This window comes from Oratosquilla oratoria, chromosome 26 (assembly GCF_046742065.1).
Source record: "Oratosquilla oratoria isolate Oo_2021 chromosome 26, ASM4674206v1, whole genome shotgun sequence".
In the NCBI taxonomy this organism is placed as follows: domain Eukaryota; kingdom Metazoa; phylum Arthropoda; class Malacostraca; order Stomatopoda; family Squillidae; genus Oratosquilla; species Oratosquilla oratoria.
The window spans coordinates 49,766,278-49,788,577 of record NC_134802.1 but is presented as its reverse complement, the minus strand read 5'-3'; the positions used below and the strand labels follow the sequence as shown (position 1 = coordinate 49,788,577).

At 42.6% G+C, this 22,300-nt stretch overlaps 1 protein-coding gene across 6 annotated transcripts in view; it reads left to right on the top strand.

Moving 5' to 3' along the window:
* numb (NUMB endocytic adaptor protein) overlaps window positions 1–22,300 on the top strand; it is a 137,726-nt gene that overhangs the window by 41,385 nt on the left and 74,041 nt on the right. For 4 of the 6 annotated variants that reach the window (XM_076209722.1, XM_076209725.1, XM_076209723.1 and 1 more), the window contains exon 1: window positions 21,541–21,657. The exons of 1 other annotated variant lie outside the window; for it this stretch is intronic. The gene's annotated coding sequence lies outside the window, so the exon portion shown is untranslated. Of the gene's footprint in view, window positions 1–21,538; window positions 21,658–22,300 lie in introns of those variants that run through there. One more of the 6 variants, XM_076209721.1, reaches the window with a different exon arrangement.

Genomic DNA, 22,300 nt, shown 5'->3' with positions numbered 1-22,300 from the left:
CGCGCACACACACACACACACACACACACACACACACACACACGACTCGTAGCGCAGTGGTTAGAGTTCCCGGATCGCCACTACGGCGGTCCGGGTTCGAATCCCGCCCAGGGCTGAAATAGTTTCAGTATCACTGCGCAACGAGTCGTTACTCCAATTCGTGGGCGGGGAGTTAGTGGTGCATGTGCCTGTAAGGTCACAGCATTACCCATAGGTCGGTCATATATGAGCTCTGAGCTCTCTTCCGGAAGGGAAATAGCTGTCGGCCACGAGTCCAACACCTGATCCAAGACCATGGTGAATCACACACACACACACACACACACACACACACACACACACACACACACACACATTTGAAGTTATGTTAGTTTGACCTCTGCTGTGACTGAAAAGGAATTGGAAAGTTGGGATGGCAGCGTTGTCCACGGCGTAGAAGTTTTCGGTTTTATTTATTTATTTATTTTTATTTATTGTGTGTGTTTGAATCCAGGAGGTGCCAAGATAAGAGGGAGGGAAGAGGTGGAGGGGAGTTGAGTATGTAGGGGATGGAATGGGTGGGAGTGGTTTCTATTTTCTCTCTCTCTCTCTCTCTCTCTCTCTCTCTCTCTCTCTCTCTCTCTCTCTCTCTCTCTTACCTACCTTATAAGGGAAAAAAAAACGTTTGCTTATGTACTGTATGTATGTAGTTTGAATTCGTGTCCTTCCCACACACTCCATCTCCATCTCGCCCCCCCCCACCTCCATTGCCTTTCTTCTTTTAGCCTTCCACACTCGCTCCCCCCCTCCTCCTCCTGCCCAAGATGGTCCCAGTCTTTCTATCTAGGCTTTTATTAATGTGTTGACTAGTTTCCTTCCTCCTCCTCCTCCTCCCTTCCTCTTCCTTCTTCTCTTCCTTCTCCTCCTCTTCCTTCACTCCACTTCTTCCTCCTCTTCCTTCACTCCTCTTCTTCCTCATCTTTGTCCTCCTTCCCACCTCCTCCTCTTCGTCCCTCCTTCCTTCCTAATCCTTCGCTCCTCTTCGTTCTCCTTCCCTCCTCCTCTTCGTCCTTCCTTCCTTCCTCCTATTCCTCCTCCTTCCCTCCACCTTGGCTCCTGGGCATCCTTCCTTGCCCTCCTCCACTTTTCTCCCGCACCCCCTCCACTCCCTCGCTTTCCTTGTTTTCCTCCTCCATCTTCCTCCTCTTTTCTCCTCTTTACTCCTCCTCCACCCTTCCTCCTCCTCCTCCACCTCCCCACCACAGCTCTGTCGTCGTTGTTGTTATTGCTTTATCTGTCTCGCGATGTCCATGGCCGCCCTTGTTTGTCTTATTAATCATGTGTGTGTGTGTGTGTGATTCACCATGGTCTTGGATCACCTGTTGGACTCGTGATCGACAGCTACTACCCTCCCGGAAGAGAGCTCAGAGCTCATAGATGACCGACCTATGGGTCATGGTGTGACCTTACAGGCACATGCACCCCTAACTTCCCGCCCACGAGAGTTAGAGTAACAACCCGCAGCTCAGCGATACTGAAATTATTTCAGCCCTGGACGGGTTACGAACCCGGACCGCCGTAGTGGCGGCTGGGAATTCTACCACTTGCGCCATCGAGTCGTGTGTGTATGTGTGTGTGTGTGTTTGTATTGCCCACTAACATGGTCAAGGCTCTGGAGTGTGGCGACGCGATTCTTGTTGTGACAGCGCCGGCGGCTGGCCTTGTGCTCATGGTGGTGGTAGTTTGTTGTTGTACCACAAATGTTGTCAGTGTTGTGGTCGTGCGCGCGTGTGTATGTACGGGAAGGGGAACTATGCTCGTAGCGACCCGTCTTTGTATCTCTCAGCATCTAATTTGTTCTTAAGTTCTTGTGTGGTTTTTGCACACACTGTTGTTTCGTCCAATTTGTTCCAGGCATCCACCAATCTGTGTGTGTGTGTGTGTGTGTGAAGTGAGTAAGGTTCATTATTGCATCCCTGAGTTCTGTAATGGCAAACACAATCTTCTATACACTTATGTTTGAGAATGGTATGTATTTGAGGTCATCGCGAGCCTCAAATAGTCGAATACAAATAACACAACGATGGTAATTGGTCATATTAATCACTTGTTCAAACCTAGCATTTACTGTGCATGAAACGTTTTTTCATAATTGCTGTAAACACAAATTGCTAGAAATGTGGATATATATATTACAATGAAAAGCGTCGTAAATTGAACAAGTACTTATGCTTTGTACAAGTGAAATTATAGGTAATATGGTGAAATAAATTGGTATCATACAAAGATGGTATTAAGTTGGATATTAAGCGTCATTTTTATTTATTTATTTTGATTGCAAAGAAATTTGTTAAATTGTATTTGGGCACTTGAATTTCTGCGCCTAAATTTCGTAACGCCTGTAGCTCTTCAGTCGACATGACGTCATTTAACCTTCAGAATTTCTCAGATTTTAGAACCCGGACGGTATCATGACGTCAGTATGCTCCCCCTAGTTTATTATCATATTATATTAGTTATTATTATTATTATTATTATTATTATTATTATATTTGTCATTTATTTCGTCACTGATATATTATTTGGGTTTTTGAATGTTGTGACGGCGGTCGTGTATACGTGTTTTGCTAACGTTGGAATGTACATTTGGCTAAGTCGTTTCGTCTTCAACGCAAATCGTCAAACCAGGTAATCAAGGAGGAGTGGGAGGGGAGGTGGCTTAGGTTGGAGACCAGAATACTCCGTCCATTAACCGGTTTTGCGTCTTATTTTGTCTCCCATCCCGTACACCACAGTGTATCGGTCAACGAATGGAATAGACTTAGTAACCATCTAGTAGTGAGAGCTGAAACTATCAGTTGTTTTAAGAAACGGTTAGACAACTTTATGGATGGGGATGACAGGTGGTGATGGATATGGAGCTGCCTAGTGTAGGCCTTATGGTCTCTTGCAGTCTCCTTCATTCTTATGTTCTTGTGTTGTCTTAATGGAATCCTGCGGCATTGAGGGTAGAATGAAGAATACTTAGGTTATTCACTACAAAGGATTACAAAGGCGGAGCATGCCGACAGGAGACCTTTTGGTCCATATCTAGGTCGGATGCGAAAAAAAATCATAATAAAATAATAAATAAAAAACTATAATGTAAATAACAAATAAAATACATAAATACGGAAGATCTTTAGTGTTCCTAAACTGCATGAAATGGTATAGTGAGCATCTGGCGATAGACATAATAAAACTACAAAAGCCCATTGTTACCAAAGGGGGGGGGTGTCCAAATTCGATTTATTAATGTTTTTGTTTTATTTTATTTATTGGTTTATTTGTTTATTGTATTGTTATGTTTTAGTTAATGTAAGGGCAGTCCATCTTATAATTTTTGGCGAGATTTATCTTAATAGTAATCCATCTGATGTCTCGTTCGTTGACCAAACTTTGAGCTCGTGCCGCCTGTCCCTAATTACTAGTTACCTCGGTTTAACTACGTCGTTTGGTGACAGGCAGACAACGAAATGGCAAGTGTGTGGGCGGATTGTAGAGAAAGTTTTGAGGAAGTGGTAGATGAAGAATACGGGTTTAACGTCTTCAGTACCTAGGAGGAGGAGAGGAAGGAGGAGGGGAACCCACGGGGATGAATAAAATAGCCTGACGACAGTTGGAAGGAAAGGAAAAATTCCAACAGGCACGGAAAGAGGGTTGTGAAGATGTTGTTTTAACTATGATGCTGTAATAGGTACATGGATTCCATATTATTATTATTATTGTCTTGTTTATTAGATATTTCTTTGTATCACATGAAGAATCGTCACCCCAGACTTCGACAGGGTGACAATTTTTCATGTGGGCCATCATCCTGGGTTTACGATTCTTCGGTTGTACACGTTGATGACAATAATCACATCCCTCGTTCAACCTAACCTAACCTAATCTTTATTCCACTGTTGATATTGGGCGTACTGGGGTGACGATTCTTCAGGTGGGATCTCATGGGGTGACAATTCTTCAGGTGGGATCTCTTGGGGTGACGATTCTTCATGTGGGCGTTCTGGGGTGACCGTTCTTTAGGTGGGATTTCATGGGGTGACTATTCTTCACGTGGGCGTTATGGGGTGACGATTCTTCACGTGGGCGTTCTGGGGTGACACTTCTTCAGGTGGATCTCATGGGGGTGACGATTGTTCATGTGGGCGTTCTGGGGTGACAGTTCTTTAGGTGGGATTTCATGGGGTGACTATTCTTCACGTGGGCGTTATGGGGTGACGATTGTTCATGTGGGCGTTCTGGGGTGACAGTTCTTCAGGTGGGATCTCATGGGGTGACAATTCTTCACGTGGGCGTTCTGGGGTGACAATTCTTCATGTGACCCATTTCTTTTACCTCAACAAGTATGTCTAGTTTACAATTAGGTTATATGTTTAGCTTGGGTTCTTTCTTCCAGGCTGTTTCAGGAGTTGGTGGTACATGTGTAAAGATACGTTTTGTTCGGTGCAGTTATTAGCCTACTACCACAGCCATTAATGGCGGCCGGCGCACATCCTAACCTGGCATCCTATTTGAGTAAGCGCGTTTGTTGTAGGTTCGGTTAATAAAAGGATCAGCCTCGTAGTTTGCAGATCGAAGCAAAACAGACCAAGAAAATCTTTTAACGATCATCGTTGGGCAATAATTATAATCGGCGTTCCTTAAGTAAAATTTTTTGCCATCCAATTGAGATGCCCTAAAACCACGTCCCGATTCGAGAGGTTTTCTTTGTCACTCTCGTCTTCTCGTTTGACGAATTCAGCCTCAACTTTACCCTCAACCCCAATTTCACAGTCAACTTCAGCATCAACGTCAACTTCACCCACAATCTCAAGTCAACTTCAGCATCAACTTCACCCACAACCTCAACTCAACTTCAGCATCAACTTCAACCTCAACCTTAACTTCGCCTTCAACTTCAGCCTCATCCTCAACTTTGGCCTCAACCTCAAATTCAGCCTCAACCGCAAACTCGACTTTAACCACGAGTCCCTTTGTGTGTCGGTGGAAGTATAGTGTACTATTATCTGCTCTCGTCTTTCCAAGCCTGTATGTACGTGTAATGGCGTTTGATTCGACGTTCTTGATACCCCAAACGAATATTGTCAATTATTGGTTGTTGGACTCCCAAAGGCAGAGATCCCAGTTCTTGTCGCTGGCATCTATGCCAGTTTTCACAAGGAAATCTGAATTTCCACATCTTTCCCCACAAAAAGAAGGAATTATTATATACACAAATAAGTTCATTGCAAGATGTAATTCTTCAAATTCCACACAAAAGTAATCGTAAGCAGTTTAAACTTTTCTGCAAATTTGTGGAAATTCCCACAAAATGGCGTCAGTGGGCGGAGATGAACACTTATTTATTTACCATTATATTTTTTTCCGCATCCGACCTAGTTATGGACCACAAGGTCTCCTGTCGGCATGCTCCTCCTTTGTAATCCTTCGTTTGGGAAGTCGTGAGTGATGTGTTATTCTGTTATTGATATTTCATCCTGGGTACCGTAAGCCTGTTGTTGTTGTTGTTGTTGTTGTTGAACTCCAACGGCAGAGAGTGCTGAGATGGTCCTCTCAGGAAACTTGTAGAGGACCGGGCTTGAGAGAAAGAGAGAGAGAGAGAGAGAGAGAGAGAGACACGTCTGTAATCCAGCCCCGCCCCATACATCGTCCTATTTTCCCTCCATCCCCCGTCTCTCCTCTTCCCCCCCCCTCACCCCTCCTCCCACTTTTCTTTCCTCTCCCAGTTTCCGTTCTCTCTCCCTGTCCCCTTCTCTCCTCCCCCTTCCCCTCTCTCCCTCTCATCCTGCCCCCTCTCTCCTGCCCCTTCCTTTCTCTCTCCTACCCCTTCCTTCCTCTCTCCTACCCCTTCCTTCCTCTCTCCCTCCCTCCTCTCTCCCCTCTCTCTCTCCTCCCCCTTCCTTCCTCTCTCTCTCCCTTCCCCCTCTCTCCTCCCCTTCATTTCTCTCTCCCTACCCCCTCTCTCCTCCCCTTCTCTCTCTCTCCTCCCCCCCCCTTCTCCCCCTTCAATCTCTCCCTGCCCCCTCCCTCTCTCCTTCTACCCTTTATTTTTTATCGTATATATATATTTTTTTCCTCTCTCGTCTTCTCGGGCATAAAGCAACCCCAATACATAACTGCCTTCCGCTTTCTCCTTTTTTGTCCCCATTCTCTTCCTCCTCCTCCTCCTCCTCCTCCTCCTCCTCCTCCTCCTCCTCCTCCTCCTCCTCCTCGTTCTCTCTCTCCTCTTCGTCTTCGTTCTCTACTAATTCAGCTCTGTCTTCCTGTTCCTCCTTTCCCTCCTTTCTCCTCTTCCTGTTCCTCCTTACTCCTCTCCCTTTCCCTCCTTTCTCCTCTTCCTTTTCCTCCTTTCTCCTCTTCCTTTTCCTCATTACTCCTCTTCCTTTTCCTCCTTTCTCCTCTTCCTTTTCCTCATTACTCCTCTTCCTTTTCTTCCTTTCTCCTCTTCCTTTTCCTCATTACTCCTCTTCCTTTTCCTCCTTTCTCCTCTTCCTTTTCCTCATTACTCCTCTTCCTTTTCTTCCTTTCTCCTTTTCCTCCTTTCTCCTCTCCCTTTCCCTCCTTTCTCTTCCTGTTCCTCCTTTCTCCTCTTCCTTTTCCTCCTTTCTCCTCTCCCTTTCCCTCCTTTCTCTTCCTGTTCCTCCTTTCTCCTCTTCCTTTTCCTCCTTACTCCTCTTCCTTTTCCTCCTTACTCCTCTCCCTTTTCCTCCTTACTCCTCTCCCTTTTCCTCCTTTCTCCTCTTCCTTCTCCTCCTTTCTCCTCTTCCTTTCCCCCTTACTCCTTCCTTTTCCACATTACTCTTCTTTTTCTTCCTTTTCCCCCTCATCATTATTATCATCATCTCTCCCTCCTTCTTTTCCTCCTTCCTCCATCCTCTTCCTCCTCCTCCACCTGACCCCGCGACGACGGTCGGTCGGTCGGTCTCGTGTTGTGCGTGCGTGCGTGTGTATATTGGTTGGGATGGGCACAGTTGCTTCTTGCCGCCGCCGTTGCCATGGCAATGGTTGTTGTTGGAGGACCAAAGCGTAATACCCTCCTGAAGGCGTTGCTAACGTCTTCGCCCTCCTCCAGGCCTACCCGAGGTGGAAGACCAGCGACTCCGGTCCCGTCCGAGAGAGCAGAACAGGTTTTGTTGTCAGTACCTGCACTCTCTACAGCCTCCTCGTTCTCCTTCTCCTCCTCCTCCTCCTCCACTGCTCACATCACCACCAGAGTGCTCTGCCCACGGGGACCTGCCACGTGACTTTTTTTTTTTTTTTTTTTTTTTTTTTTTTTTTGGGGGGGGGGTCTTCTGCATGTCATCTTGCGTCATGGTTCAAAGGGAGCAGCAAGACATGGTGAAGAACTGCAGGTTGATGGTGACGACCTTGGTAGAAACGACACAGGGAGGTGTTGCCACTCCTCCTCCCTCCTCTTCCTCCCTCCTCCCCCCTCCATGTAAAGCGGCGTTTCTTTTGGAGCCAACGACCGCTCCGCTGCAAGATTGCACATCGTGGTGCACTATCACACTGTCACCATTCCAACGAAGGTGGTGGTAATCTTCCGTGGTCTCTGGGTTAGGGGAATGTGACCATTACCCACCATTACGCCCTTGTCACCCAAATCGCCCACAGTAAAGCATCAAGGCTGGTATGGGTTGTCTTTGGCTGACTGAGGGACATCCCTTGCCTTCGTCGTTGTCTTGTTTATCATCGACTGGTCGAGTCTTTCAAGGTTGTCTTTAGTTTGGTGAAGACGCCAACTACGAAGTTATTAAGGGACGGTTGTGGTTATTGTTTGAGGGGGCTAGATGGCCGAGTAGGTTAGGTTGTTGCGGAGTGCTGTGTAAATCGGGCGCTCTAGTAGTATGTATGGTATTGTTGAGGGGAACTTCGTATTGACCATTGGGACGGGTAGTTTCCTGACATAAGGTAGCCATGAATGGGACAAGAATGTCATGTTTGTTTATTATTTACTTGGTTTTCATTTATTATTTATCTGTATTATTATTTACTATTTACCTGTTTGTTTATTGTTTAACTATACCTATGCATTTATTGTATTTCTTATTATTTATGTTATTATAATTCTATTGTATTTTATTTGTTTTATTTTTATTTTTTATCATTATTATATATGTTTTTTTCGCATCCGACCTAGTTATGGACCAAAAGGTCTGTCGGCATGTTCCTCCAGGCCCGTGCAGAGGAGGGGGGGGGGCTGGGGGTGCCCGAGCACCTGCACCTTTGCCCTGTGCCCCAAAAGTACCCTTCACAAAAATATATAAAAATGAATGTGAAAATTATTTCCCACAGGCCCCATTTTCTTACCATTCAGAAATTATAATGTGGGGAATGGTGTTGCATCCTACGGGAGAGTTGCTAAATACGAATAATACAAAAGAGTGAAGTGCCCAATTTCCAGCCCAGAGCACCTGCCCCTTGCAATGTCTGTGTACGTTCCTGTGCTCCTCCTTTGTTCCTCAGCGATTTGGTGCACTTTCAAAATGTCGGTAAGGTCCCAGCCATGCTGTCACGATTCTCGTCAAACGTTGTGAATTTGAAAAACCGGAAGACTACTTTGCCTACAGTATTCCAGACTTCACTAAGTCTACAATTCAACAATGTGTGTAATATTCGTATAAGTTTAACATCTCTTAATTCGTCATTCAGCATTTCTGTGTATGACGTAAAGATGATTTGACATTTGGAGATTCGGAAAATAAAAAAAATGTAAACGAAGTCGTTTCTACTCAAAATGAATTCACTCGAGTCGTGTGTGTGTGTGTGTATTTACCTAGTTGTACCTAGTTGTATTTACCTAGTTGTATTTTACGGGAAGGGGAGCTATGCTCGTGGGGTCCCGTCTTCATATCTCATTTTATCAAAACTATTTTTAAATTCATGTATTGTTTTTGCACACACCACTTTCTCATCTAACTTGTTCCAACTGTCTATTGCTCTGTGAGGAAAGCTGTTCTTTTTAAAATCTCTTCTATAGCTGTCTTTTTTTATTTTCTTTCCGTGTCCTCTTGTATTTCTGTCATCCCATTTTATCAGATTCTCTCTATCAGTAATTTCTATGCCTTTCATGATTCTGTAAATAGCTATCAAATCTCCTCTCTCTCTTCTTTGCTCTAGTGTCTGTAGTTTAAGTTTTTGTAGTCTCTCTTCATATGATAGTTTTGAGAGTGTTGGTGCCAGTTTTGTAATTGCTCTTTGTATTCTTTCAAGTTTTTTTATACATTTTTTTGTACTTGGTGACCATATCGTTGCTGCATATTCCAATCTTGGTCTTATCAGGGTGATTAGGATTTTCCTCACCATTTCTTCATCCAGGTATGTAAATGCCACTTTGATTGTTCTTATTAAATTATAAGTTTCTCCAAAAATCTTATTTATATGTTTCTCAGGTGACATATTATTCATAACAATGACTCCCAGGTCCTTCTCATTTTCTACTTTTTTTATTCCTTCTTTTCCCAAATTATATGATCCTGTTATTCTGTTTTTGCTTTTTCCAAATTCCATTATACTACACTTTTTTGTATTGAACTCCATCTCCCACTTCCTACTCCATTCTTGTACTTTATTTAGATCTCTCTGTAGTGATTCACAATCTTCTTCAGTTTTCACTCTTTTCAGTAATTTTGCATCATCTGCAAAGAAGCTCATATAGCTTTCAATTCCTTCATCCATATCATTAATATATATAGCAAACATTATTGGGGCCAGAACTGTTCCCTGCGGGACACCGCTTATTACTTCATTCCATTTTGAGTGCTGATCTCTTATCACTACTCTCATTTTTCTTTCTTGCAAAAAGTCTTCCATCCAATTTAGCAATTTACCTTGTATTCCTCCTTCATATTCTAATTTCTTAAGCAACTTCTTATGTGGTACTTTGTCAAAAGCTTTTTTTAGGTCTAGAAATGCACAATCAGCCCATCCATCTCTTTCTTGTATTATATCTATTAGCCTTGAATAGAAACATATTAAATTGGTGACGCATGATCGTCCTTGTCTGAATCCAAATTGCCTTGGATTTAGTACGTTGTTTTTTTCCAAGTATTTTACCCATCTACTTTTGATAATTCTTTCACATATTTTTGCTATTGTACTTGTTAGAGAGACTGGTCTATAGTTGGTAGGTTCTTCTTTATTTCCTCCTTTATATATAGGTACTATATTTGCTTTTTTCCAATCTTCTGGAACTTTTCCTTCTTTTAAGGAACTGCTTATTATGCTATGTATTTTGTCTGCCAGTTCATTCCTGCATTCTTTCAGAATCCAGTTTGCTATTTCATCTGGCCCATGCGATTTTCTGACATCAAAATTACCCAAGTGTGTCAATATTTCATTCTTTGTTACTTCTATTTCTTCCATAGGGGGGACTTTTTCCTTCCACTCAATCTCTTCAGGTTGTATATTTTCCCTTGTAAACACTGATTTAAAATGTTTGTTCATAATTTCTGCCATTTCCATTTCCTCAGTGTATTCAACTCCTCCTTGTCTTAATTTCTCTAAGTCTTGTTTGTTTTTCAGTTTATTGTTTACAAATCTGTAGAATAGTTTTGGTTGATCTTTACACTTTTCTATAACATCTTTTTCATATTTTCTTTTTTCCTCTCTGCACTTTTGTACATATTCATTTCTATAACCAGTATATATTTTCCATTTTTCAGGTCTTCTGTCTTTTTTCCATCTGTTCCAGGCTTTGTCTCTTTTGTCCTTTAACTCCCTACAACTTTTGTTGTACCAGCATTTTACATATTCTTTTTCTTGTTTTTGTCTTGGGACATACTTTTCCACTCCTTTTTTGTAAATTTTTGTCAAAATATTCCATTTCTCTTCCACTGTTGTTTCTTCTTTGTATATTTCTTCCCAGTTTTCTTGTTGGAAGAATTCTCTTATTTTATCAAAGTTTGTTTTTTCATACATCATTCTTCCTTTTCTATATTGTTCATTTCTTTTCATATATTTTTCTTCATTAAGTTCCAGTTCAATCAATATGTGGTCACTTTTACCTATTGGTGTTTTATATTCAATCTTGTCCACTATTCTAGGTTCAGATGTAATTATTAAGTCTAGCCTCGATGGTTCTTCTTCATTTCTATACCTAGTGTTCTCTTGTATCCATTGTGTCATTGAATGGTCAGTAATCATCTCAAGTAGAGCATTTCCCCATGAGTCATCACCACTCTTTACTGTCATTTCTTCCCAGCAGATTTCTTTGCAATTAAAGTCGCCCATCATAACTATTCTTCCTCCGTCTTCCATTATTTTAGTTAATGCTATCTTTGTGTCCTCTAACATACTTTTATGTTCACTCTCCTCCCATGAGGCTGTTTTCGGAGGCACATAATTGATCACAAATTTTCTGCTCTTCTTATCTCGGTCTTCCACTTCTATCATAATCATCTCTACTGTATTCTTTCCATATATGACACCTTTCACGTTTATATCCTTCTTAGTCAGGAACATAACTCCACCCCCTTGTTTTTTCTCTCTGTTTCTAATCCAATAATTGTATGTATCATGTCCTACACTGTTGGGTGGTAGTGGGCCTTTTAATTTTGTTTCTACAATTCCCATTATGTCCGGTTCTTTTTCTTTCAAATAATCATTCAGTTCATTCAATCCTGTTATCAATCCATCTATATTTGTGTAAGACACTCTTAGTTTTCTGCCACTTCCATTGTATTCTCTGTTTCCCTTATGTTTTTCTTTAGTATGTCGAACTGCTTTATTTTCATGTTCACTACTCTCCAATAGAATCTCTCTTTCTCTGACTCCGTTCTTTCCTCGTTTTTTTGCCTTAGCTTCAATTCTTTTCTGCTTTTCTGCCTCTCTTTCCTCCTTATTCATTTCTCTTTTTATCCATACCTTTTTATATTGATCATTTGTTGCTAGTTTCCCTGTCTTGGATAGAATTTTCTCTGCTGTTGTTTGTGACCTGAATTTAATCTTAATTGGTCTGGTCTTATCTGTACTATATTTTCCGAGTCTGAATTTTTCCTCAATTTCCTTTATAATTTCTGGTTCATCTTCCTGGACTAATTTTAATAAACTGCTTACTCTTTCATTTTCCTCCTTGATTCTTGCAGTTCTATCTGGGTTATGTTTCTCTTCCATTCCTAATATAATTATACATTTCTTTTTGTCAGCTAATTCTCTTACTATATTCTCCTTCTGTCTCATCACTTTAATAACTGAGTCTTCATTATGTTCTTTCAATTGCTGTTTGACTATGTCAGTGAATGAAACCTTATTCCCTTCTTGAGTTATTCTCCAATTTTTAGCTTCTGTAGCTAGTTTCTCTCTGTTTTCATTACTATTCTTCTTCAATTTCTCATTCTCCTCCTTTACATTTCCTAACTGTCTTTTTAGGTCCTCTATTTCTTCAGTTAAGTTTCTGTTAGCCTTCTCTAGTTGTTCCAACCTTTCAATTCTTTGAAAAATGGAGTCTACGTTACCTAACTTACGCTCCAAGTCCTCGATCACCTTATCAACTCTCTCCTCTAGTCTTATCAGTCGGGGGGGGGGGGGTTGTGTCCCCCCCACCCTCTTTAAATCCCTGGAACATATTCTCGTCACTTTCTTCTGTATTGCTCCTCTCTATACTTCTAATCTTTACATTTTTATTAGACATTTGATCCTCGCTAAGTCTTTTGTTTACCTTCCGCTTGTCTGGCTGGTCAAAGTCTACTCCCTCCTCATTTCCTTCCATTTCCCTCAGTAATCCCTCCCCTTTTCCTCTTTCCCTACGTTCCCACTACTCCACGAGCAATTTCCCCCCCACCCTGCAAAAACACTAGGCACTTCTCTTTGCGTTGGGATCCACAGACTTCACTTTTCTTCAGAACGTCTTCTAAGCCGTCCATTCGTTGAAGTGTGTGTGTGTGTGTGTGTGTGTGTGTGTGTGAGTGATGAGCTTTAGGTTGATATGAAGACAGCCATGAACGGATGTTGGGATTTATTGTTTTTAGGGGGTTCTCAGATTTTTTTTTAACAGAGGTGGTCACGATTCGGAAAAAAATGAAGTCAGAATAGCGATAACCGGGGAAAAAAAACGCGTCGACCTAGATTAATCGCAAATTCCTTTAAATTTTCGGCAGTCCGATTGCGATTACCCGATTCGTTTGGGCGGGGGTTAGTCCGATTAGATTATCCGATTCGAAAATGCTAATCCGATTAATCGGATATCGGATAATCGGACTGCCCACCTCTGGTTCTCTGACACACGTGGTTCAGAGGACTTGGTAGAAGTCTGTTGCTGGTGGAGGAGTGGAAGCGTCGAAGGGGATGGATGCCGCCTTTCGATCTGAGTTGTCGGCTCGGCTCGGCTTGGCTTGTTCGATGCTGGGGATGCCACTATGAGATGGTACAAAGTAGAAGGGTGTAAATTCCAAAAGGACCATTGGAGATCTGGATGGACCTCGAATGGATTTTGTGAACAGTGAACGAACATAAGAATGAAGGAGACTGCAAGAGACCATAAGGCCTACACTAGGCAGTTTCATGTCTATGACCCCCTGTCATCCCCATCCATAAACTTGTTTAACATTATCTTATAACAGTTTCAGCGCTCACTACATGGTATGTTCAGTAATGCCTTGACACCAACTCTTGGTTCAGAGTTAGGTGATAATAAAAGCACATAGGAATATGATTTAGGCAACGGAATCGAGACTACTGAGTCATGGTTAGAAAGACGAGGAAAGAGTAAAGACTGAAGATATAAGGAAAAACATTGGCGCCTTCTACTTGCTAAGCAAGATAGATGCTGCCCAGTTAAGATGGCTGGGGCTCTTAGAAAAGAAATAGAGGAGGAAAGAGTTGGAAAGGGATGCCGGGCGGGTGGGCGGAAGAAGACCACGAGGAAGACCGAGAAAGATATGGAAAGAAGCTGTCGAAGAAACCCTCGATAGTCATGTCTTGCCCAACATCGAAACTGAAGGAGGGAGGAAGATGTCATCTAAGATGGTGTCAGATGGAGAAACATGCTGGTACCAGTAGGAGCTGAAGTAAAAATGGAAGTGATTGGTAAGACTTTGTAATCATTAAGATTCTCAAGCCTATCCACCACGTCAAGGTGTCAACTCTCGGATAGGAAGACTTTAGGATGGAATTCACTTGTTATTAGGTATATCGCGTTTGCGTCTAGTTAGCGCTCTATACTTAGGTGTTAATTAGATTAGTTTGTGTTGGGTTAATTGGCTTGTGTTGGGTTACTATGGCTGATTGGTCGTTATCTCAGCCGCCTACTTGTTGATGCTCGTAATCACCTTACGCCCAACTCCCACTGCGGTCAAAGTCCACGAGAAGACGGGAGGTCAGCTAAGGTCAGGTCAATATCACAAACATGTTTTAAATGGTCATTTTCGTGGATGGTTGATGGGTTAGGTTAACCATTGGATCTTGCCGATGAGGTCTTGTATAATAGCCAAACAAATTGATCCCCAGGTACGGAAGGTATGAAGAACGTAGGCCAATCCGGTCATAAGATTGCCCCTCCCCCCCCCTCTCTCTCTCTAGTCTCTTGTCTCTATCTTCTATCTCCTCGCTTTCTTCTCTCTTTCTCTCTCTCTCTCTCGCCCTCTCTTGTTTCTTTCTTGTCACTCCTCTCTTCTCTCTATCTTCTATCTCCTCGCCTCTCTCTCTCTCTCTCCCACTCTTGTTTCTATCTTTCTCTTGTCTCTTGTTACTCCTCTCTTGTCTCAGTCTTCTCTCTTTTGTCTCCCCTCTCATATTTCTATCTTCTCTCCCTTCCTCCCTCTCTCTCTCTCTCTCTCTCTCTCTCTCACGTCCCAGTCACGCCACAGTGGGTCAGGTCGCAATAGGTGAAGATCACGAGGTAATAACCACCAAGGTCAGGGTGACCTCTCCTGCCCCCTTTCGTGAGAGATTAGTTACTGCCCAACCTTGGGTGACCTTTTAATACGTAGAAGGACGTAACCTAACCTTTTCATGCGAAAACTTATTTTAGAAAATCCCTATTTTCGTGTTGACATTTACTACTACTACTACTTGCAGTCTTTTGCAGTCACCAAAAAAACATATAAAGGAATAAAGTAAAACACATCTGACAAATTTTTAGATTTTTTTAGGACATTTTGACCACCCACCTAGGCCGTTGGGGACATTTTGTCCCAGGGGTGCAGATTTCAGGACATTTTGTCCGGGGACCTTTTGTCCGGGCACCACCACCACAACTACCACCACCCGTGACCAACCAACCCTCTTCCCCCCGTAATCGAGGTTGTAATCCAATGCACACAATCTGTTGATCATTATCGTTATTGTGTTCCTCCTGAACTCGCCAGAAACTAAATGAGGGTTGTAACATTTTCTAGTCTTCGTGAAAACGTACACCTGATCAACTTGCTACATCGTGTCGTCTCATCAAACTTACCCTAAACTCGAAGAACAGAGTTGATTATTAGTATTGCATAACACCAAAATAGCCCAAATGTTCTACTCACCAAGGTCCAGATGGAATTCGGATAAACCTCGGACAGAACACCACCGGGATGAAATGTCCTCCTGACTAAATGTCCCACGGACGAAATATCCCCCGGGCAAAATGCCCCCGGACAGAACACTGTGCGCTTTTCATGCAACATAAACTTGAGCAACTTGGTCAGGTGGCGCAAGCGTTGTCGCTCTGCAAGATTTCGCAGTTGCATCGCTGTCTTTTAACGTCTTTAGAGATGACTGGGTCGGGTCGTCTGGATCTTTCAGTTTCCTCCCTCCGCCGTAGGACTATATACACACACACACGCACATACATACACACACACACACACACTAAACACACACACCTCTTGGCGCAGTGTTTAGGGTTCCTGGCTGCCACTGCGGCGGTCCGGGGTCGAATCCCACCCAGGGATGAAATTTCAGTATCGCTGCGCTGCGTGTCGTTACTCCAACTCGTGGGAGGGGGGTTGTGTGTGCGCGTGCATTACCCAGAAATCGGTCATATATAATTTCTGAGTTCTCTTCCGGGAGGGTAATAGCTGTCGATCACGAGTCCAACATGTGATTCAAGACCATGGTGAATCATATACACACACACAGTCTTAAAATGTCACATATGGTATTACATTGTATTGTAAGATAAAGAAACTTGCTCTCAGAGTACGGGTCCCAGTGATAAGAAAGGTGTGAAAAAAAAAACAAATCCTGTCGTTCATGATGACATGTTAAACAAATTATTCAACATGATGATAACCTGTGATAAGAGACAAGAATGGAAGTTGCATAAATCAGGATGCCAAAATCAGAAGTTAGAATGAAATTAACTTTATAACAAAGGTCAGATAAGCTAATCAGAAATAAAATGTCATAGTTTTAATGTCATAAAATCATTTGGTTACAATGTAGAAGGTATAAAGTCAGGAAGTAAAAAGAATAGAAAACGTATAGAAATGAGGAACTCGGTGAGTCTACTTAATCAGAGGATAGACAGGAAAGAAGGTCAGAGACAGAATTAGGGAGTTGATCAAGAGCAGTTAGAATCACAACTAGCACCACAGTTGAACGAAAGAAAGAGTTGAGTAAGCGAAACTATATATTTCGATTGCTAACTGCAACCCTCTTCAGTAGTACGATATATAGTTTCACTTACTCAAATCTTTCTTTCGTCCGATTGTGGTGTTAGTTGTGATTTACAAATGTGTTACTACATTTCTCACCAGCAGTTAGGATGTTGATCAAGGGTTACAGGAACGTGTGAACTAACTTATAACTAACTTGTAGTTTTGCAAGTGTCTGTAACTAAAACTTACTAACGTGGAAACTTGTTAAGTCGGAAATATATAAATAACGAAATAAAATATTTCATTGGCCACGCTGCCTTTCAAACACTTTCAAGTCATAGTCACGCTCACACTCGCTCTCTCTCTCTCTCTCTCTCTCTCTCTCTCTCTCTCTCTCTCTCTCTCTCTCTCTCGTCTCTCCTCTTTCTCTATCTCAACACACAAAACGTTACTAAAAAGTGGGTAATATAAGGCTTTATATTGGTTAGCCATTTTGGGGTCATAGAAAGGTGAGGCTGGGAATTGAGGACTTTCCGTCCTCATTTCTATACACCCTTTTGAACACCTGATCCATCAGTCATTTGGATTGGTAACATTTATCATGTTTTCATTAACCAAGAAAACGTATTAACTTATTTTAGATTAACAAAGTATAATCATCTTAAGTACTTTACTAGATATGCATATGTAATAGATATATGTACACATTTATTTCAATTCAATTAGGTAAGTTTGAGCAGTTCATATGTTATGAGTGAACTTTATTGAACAGTTCTTACAAGGGAATCAAATAGGAAGTTTGTAACAAGTGCCTCACCCCATTTCACAGTATTTTTAGTCAATGGAGCAATTCCTAAGTTTGAGCAGTTCATATATTATTGTGTGAGGTACTTGTAGTGGTTCTTATCGGCAAATTAAAATGTAAATCATTTTCTAACACGTTATATATTTGAAATTATCTTGTGAAGTAGACAAACTAAATCAACAAAAACTACCTTATAAGATAGAACAATTGCTATGTTTTGCCCATTGATGTTAAAATATACCTCGATTCCATCAAAAGTTATGCATTTAGAATTAAATATTCTGGTAGAGTTCTTTTGAAATTGCTTTGTGAAGTCACAGTAGCTTTGTCTATATCAAGGCTACGAATTAAATAAAAACTAACTATAAATAAATATGATAAAGATTCCTTTGCGAAACCAGAAAATCTTTGGCTACACCACGGCCATAATTTAAATAAGAAATTACTTAATGAAGTAATGAAATAGAAATAATGTAGCGAAGTTGAACTAAGACATCAATTAAAAAGTGTATACGGGTCGAAACGTCTGCATACGCACTAAAGGTGTTCCACTGGACTGAATAAAATCGTCTGACGGCAGTCAGAACAAATATACATAGTAGAAAGTTAAATTGAATTGACCTTTTTTAGGGGATGCTTTAATTTATTATTGTAATTAATCTTTGTTAGAAAGTAATGGCAAATTTTATTTATGTATTTTTATTTTATTTCTTTTTATTTCTATTTTATTATTATTTTAGCTCAGGACATGTTCAACATTAATCTTCACAAAGAGAATGTCACGTTATTTTTGTCTTATGACTAACAAACCTAAGTATTCGTTGTGATTTCCTCCCGAAACTTGAAGTTGAAGGTGTACCTGCAGCCGAAGCCGTCGCCTGTGCTTTATGTACATGGGGCAGGTGAGTAATTGCTTGAAATCTCACAGGAGTGCGGGATTTCAACCCACAAGAATGCAAGTGTGAGACCAGCACGTTTCCGATGACGCCACTAGCGCGAAATTTACAAACTGTATAAATCATAAATTTTCGTTCCAATCTGAGGATATTTATTTTTTATTTATTATTATTATTATTATTATTATTATTATTATTATTATTATTGGGGGGTTCGAATCCTGACTTCAGCGTGATGTGAGGGTGAGAGAAGTGAAACGACAGGCGAGGTTTGTCAAGGTGATGCGTGGCGGTGGTTGCGGGAGGGAGGGGGAGGGGGAGGGATAGGTTCTATGGTAGAGTGCACAGATGCAATGTAGGAGTCGTGTGAGCCGCACGCTAAAGTAGGTGGAAGGAGTTGGAGGGAGGGAGGGAGAGGGGGCGCGACAGTTGCCCGAAGCGCAAGGATAGCAGGTGAATTCATAGAAAACCGAGAGGGCACGCCGTCGTTGATAATCTGGAGCTAAAATCATCAACAAATCAATCAAATCAGCCATCCTGAGTCCACTGCAGAACAAAGGCCTTCTTCATAGTCTTACATATATTAAATACATATATATGTAGTGTAACACTACTGGGATGTGTATCACCATACTGTGAATTGATGAAAACAGAGGGGATTCGTTTGGGGCTTCTTCATGTTCGCGTGTGCATGCCGGTATGTGTGTGTTCATTTGTATGTTTACCTCCCACCATGTGGTTGTAGTCATTTTTAAAGCGATCAGATATTTTCGTGTTGATTGTGATCGTTGCTGTTTTATCACAATCGACCGTCGTTGATAAAAATATATAGTATTAACTTTTTATTGTTTTTATTTTAATTTTTTTGTTTATTTTTGTCCAGTAAGAAATTAAATTTCATCATATATTTTTGGGAGATTATACCCCTCTCTCCGCCATTACCTTTGTTCGTGGTAGTGGTTGACGGGAGTAGGGGGTGTCTACCTGGAGGTGACCCTATGACCTTCTCCGGCTGCTGACTGACCTAACTTAATATGATGGGACCTTTCGAATCCTGTTAATTGCCCCTCTCTATCTCTCGCCCCCCCCCTTCCTCTCTCTCTCTCGCCCCTTCCTCCCTCTCCCCCCCTCTCTGTCCCCCTTCTCTCTCTCTCTCTCTCGCCCCTTCCTCCCTCTCCCTTTCTCTCTCTCTCTCTCTCTCTTACCCCCCATTTCATCTCTCTTATCTTTGGATTGGCTTTGGACCCGAGTCTGGTTTTGCTCCGTAAGCGCCTTAAGGGTTACTGATTGAACAGACACAGTCGCTGCTTAAGGCTCTTTGTAGACTCACTCGAAACAAGGTCACGCTTTCTTGTTTATTTATTAATTTGTTTATTAAAGTATTATTTCGACTTATATTATTAATTTGTTTTTTGTTTATCATTTCTTTATTATTATTGTATATGTGTGTGTGTGTACATTTTCCATCTATTTTTCTTTTATTATTATTATTGTATGTGTATGTTTTTCGTTTATTTTCTATTATTAATATTGTTGTATTTGTGTACATACATTTTTAATTTGTTTTTATTATTATTATTATTGTATGTGTGTGTATATGTGCATTTTCATTTATTTTTCTGCTATTATCATTATTTTAATCTTCCAAATATTTTAGTTTAATCACGTCTTTTCTCTCTTATCGGCGATGATGATACGTGACGTCAGGGGCATGTAGGTGGGTGGGATCGATCATCGGGGGGGGGGAGAGGCTCCACCCCCCACCCCGCTAACGACAACCCGACACATATTTCGCTGGCTGCAGGTCGATGAATCATTATAGCCGGAACGAGGCCGCGTTGCAGGTCAGGCCAGGTCCTCCTGTACGACTGAGCAGCCTTCTTTAGGGCCTGCTCGAGGCTCAGATCACTTTGAATGTAGTCCGTCTCAGCATTTGGTGGAGTAACCCCAAGGTCATCCTCAGGCTGCCATCGAGGATGACTCTCACCCACACTGTGATTACAGGTTACTTGGAGGAGGAGGTGAGGTGCCTACTACAGGAGGCGCTGAGTAGCTGCGACCAAATCGTCACCTTTGCCCAATGTGTTAAATGCGCTTCTTGGACTGTTGGGGCAGGTAGCAGTGTTGGAAATCGGAGTTTTTTTTATGGGAAAGAAAGAAGAAGCAACACTAAGTCTCGACCCTCTGGCGGCTGAATGGGTTTTGTGTGAATAAAAGTGCGTGGCGACAGCGAGAATATACATTAATATAAACGTCAAAGTCTCCAGTCTCGATAGGTTCCCTCTGACTTATTAATTTGATTGTCCACCATCAGGTCTTGTAGACCATGTTCCTATATACGGTAATGTTGACCGTGTTAACAATGCGTGTGTGTGAAAATCATCGAAGGGGTCTTTGAACACGTGATGAACTCGTGATGAACAGCTACTCTCCCGGATGCGTGCGTCCGCGCGCGCGCGCGCGCGACCCCGCGGGCGTTTGTGTTTGTGATGGGAGTGACTGAGGAAATTTGGAAAGGCACTCAACAAAGGGACTCGACGTACCAGGGAACCCAAAGACCGCCTTAACTCACTCTCTGTCCTCTTCTTTTCTTCTACTTCGTCTCCTCAATCTCCCTCATTTCCTTTTCCTCCTCCTCCTCCTTCATTTCCTCGCTTTCTCTTCCCCGTTCCCCACGATAGCAGTGTGATTGTGTACGAGGATAGAAGCACTGGTAAACTGCAATCCATAACAACCGCTCTCTCCCGCCTCCGACACGGTCTTCCTCTTCCATGATCATAGGCTCGTGTGTCCTTGTGTCAATTTTTTGAACCAAGAGTTGAGAACGGAAAGAAGTTTTAGCGTGTAAACACGGACAGCAGAAGGAGTTCGACGAGGAACGGTGGAGATGGGACAGGCAAGGAAGACGACCAGGGTCGTTGTTGTTGTTCGAGTGTTCGGCGCGATGGAGGCGCGTTCGGGCCCTGGGGAAGATGTTCATGTCCGTCTCAGTGATAATTGATATCAGGACGGGGAAGGAAATGAAGTGAATAGTGATCTTGCCGTTACGAAGAACGAGATCTCAACGAGGAGAACACAGCTGAGTTAGTCGTCGAATTCCTCTATCCGAACGCTGGTGGGTCTCCCCCCCCCCCTTCTTCTTCCTCCCCTCACCCTCCCGCCACCGAGAAGTGACTGGCTCGTTGGCTAGCTGGTTGGCAGGGAGCAGTGGGCTTCTCGCGGGTAGGGACTCGGGAGGGGGTGGATGGAGCGGAGAGTGGTGGGTGGGTAGGGTAGGTAGAGAGGGAGGGAGGAAGGGTAGTACAGTGTACCGCTCGAGTGTGTGGAAGGCGGACGTTCGGTCGGTCGTTCGCACGTTCGCCCGTTCGTTCGGACGTGCGTGTATGTGTGTGTGCGTGGTCGCTGGGACCAGGTAGAGCAGTGATTTCGTTGTGTTTTTTGGGAAAGAGGAGTCGCCATCAGTGCGAGTGATCCCAGAGGCACTCCACACATGACACAGCGCCTCCCGAACGCAAGACTCCCTGCTTGTCGGCTGTTGAAATCTCCTCCGTTCTGCGTAGGTGAAGTGACTAGGACGACGGGCGTGTGGTATGCGCCTTTGTGTAAAATGTTTGCAAAGCCTTACATTTGAAAAATAAGAAACTTAGAAGAAAAAAAGTATGAGGCGTTCTTTTGTGACGGAAACGACTATAGTGAATGTTGTTTTTATTATGAAGACGTGGTCGGTGGACTGGCTGGCTGACTCGGTTAGCAGGTGGATTTGGGTGCGCCAGCTGAAGAAGAAGAATTCCTACAAGAACGCGTGGTGGAGATTACTACGACTCTACTAAAACTACTCCCTATTTGCTCCTCTCTGTCTACCTCCTCTTTCTTTCTACCACCAGCCCTTTCTCTCTATTTTACGCCTTTTGCATAACTACTTCCTGATTCAAACACCCTCCACATCCTCCTCCTCCTCCTCCTCCTCCTCCTCCTCCTCCCCCTCTTCCTTCTCCTCTTCACTCGGAGTGCCCTTCACTCTCTTATGTTCCCAGTCCTTCTCGGATCCCAGTTTT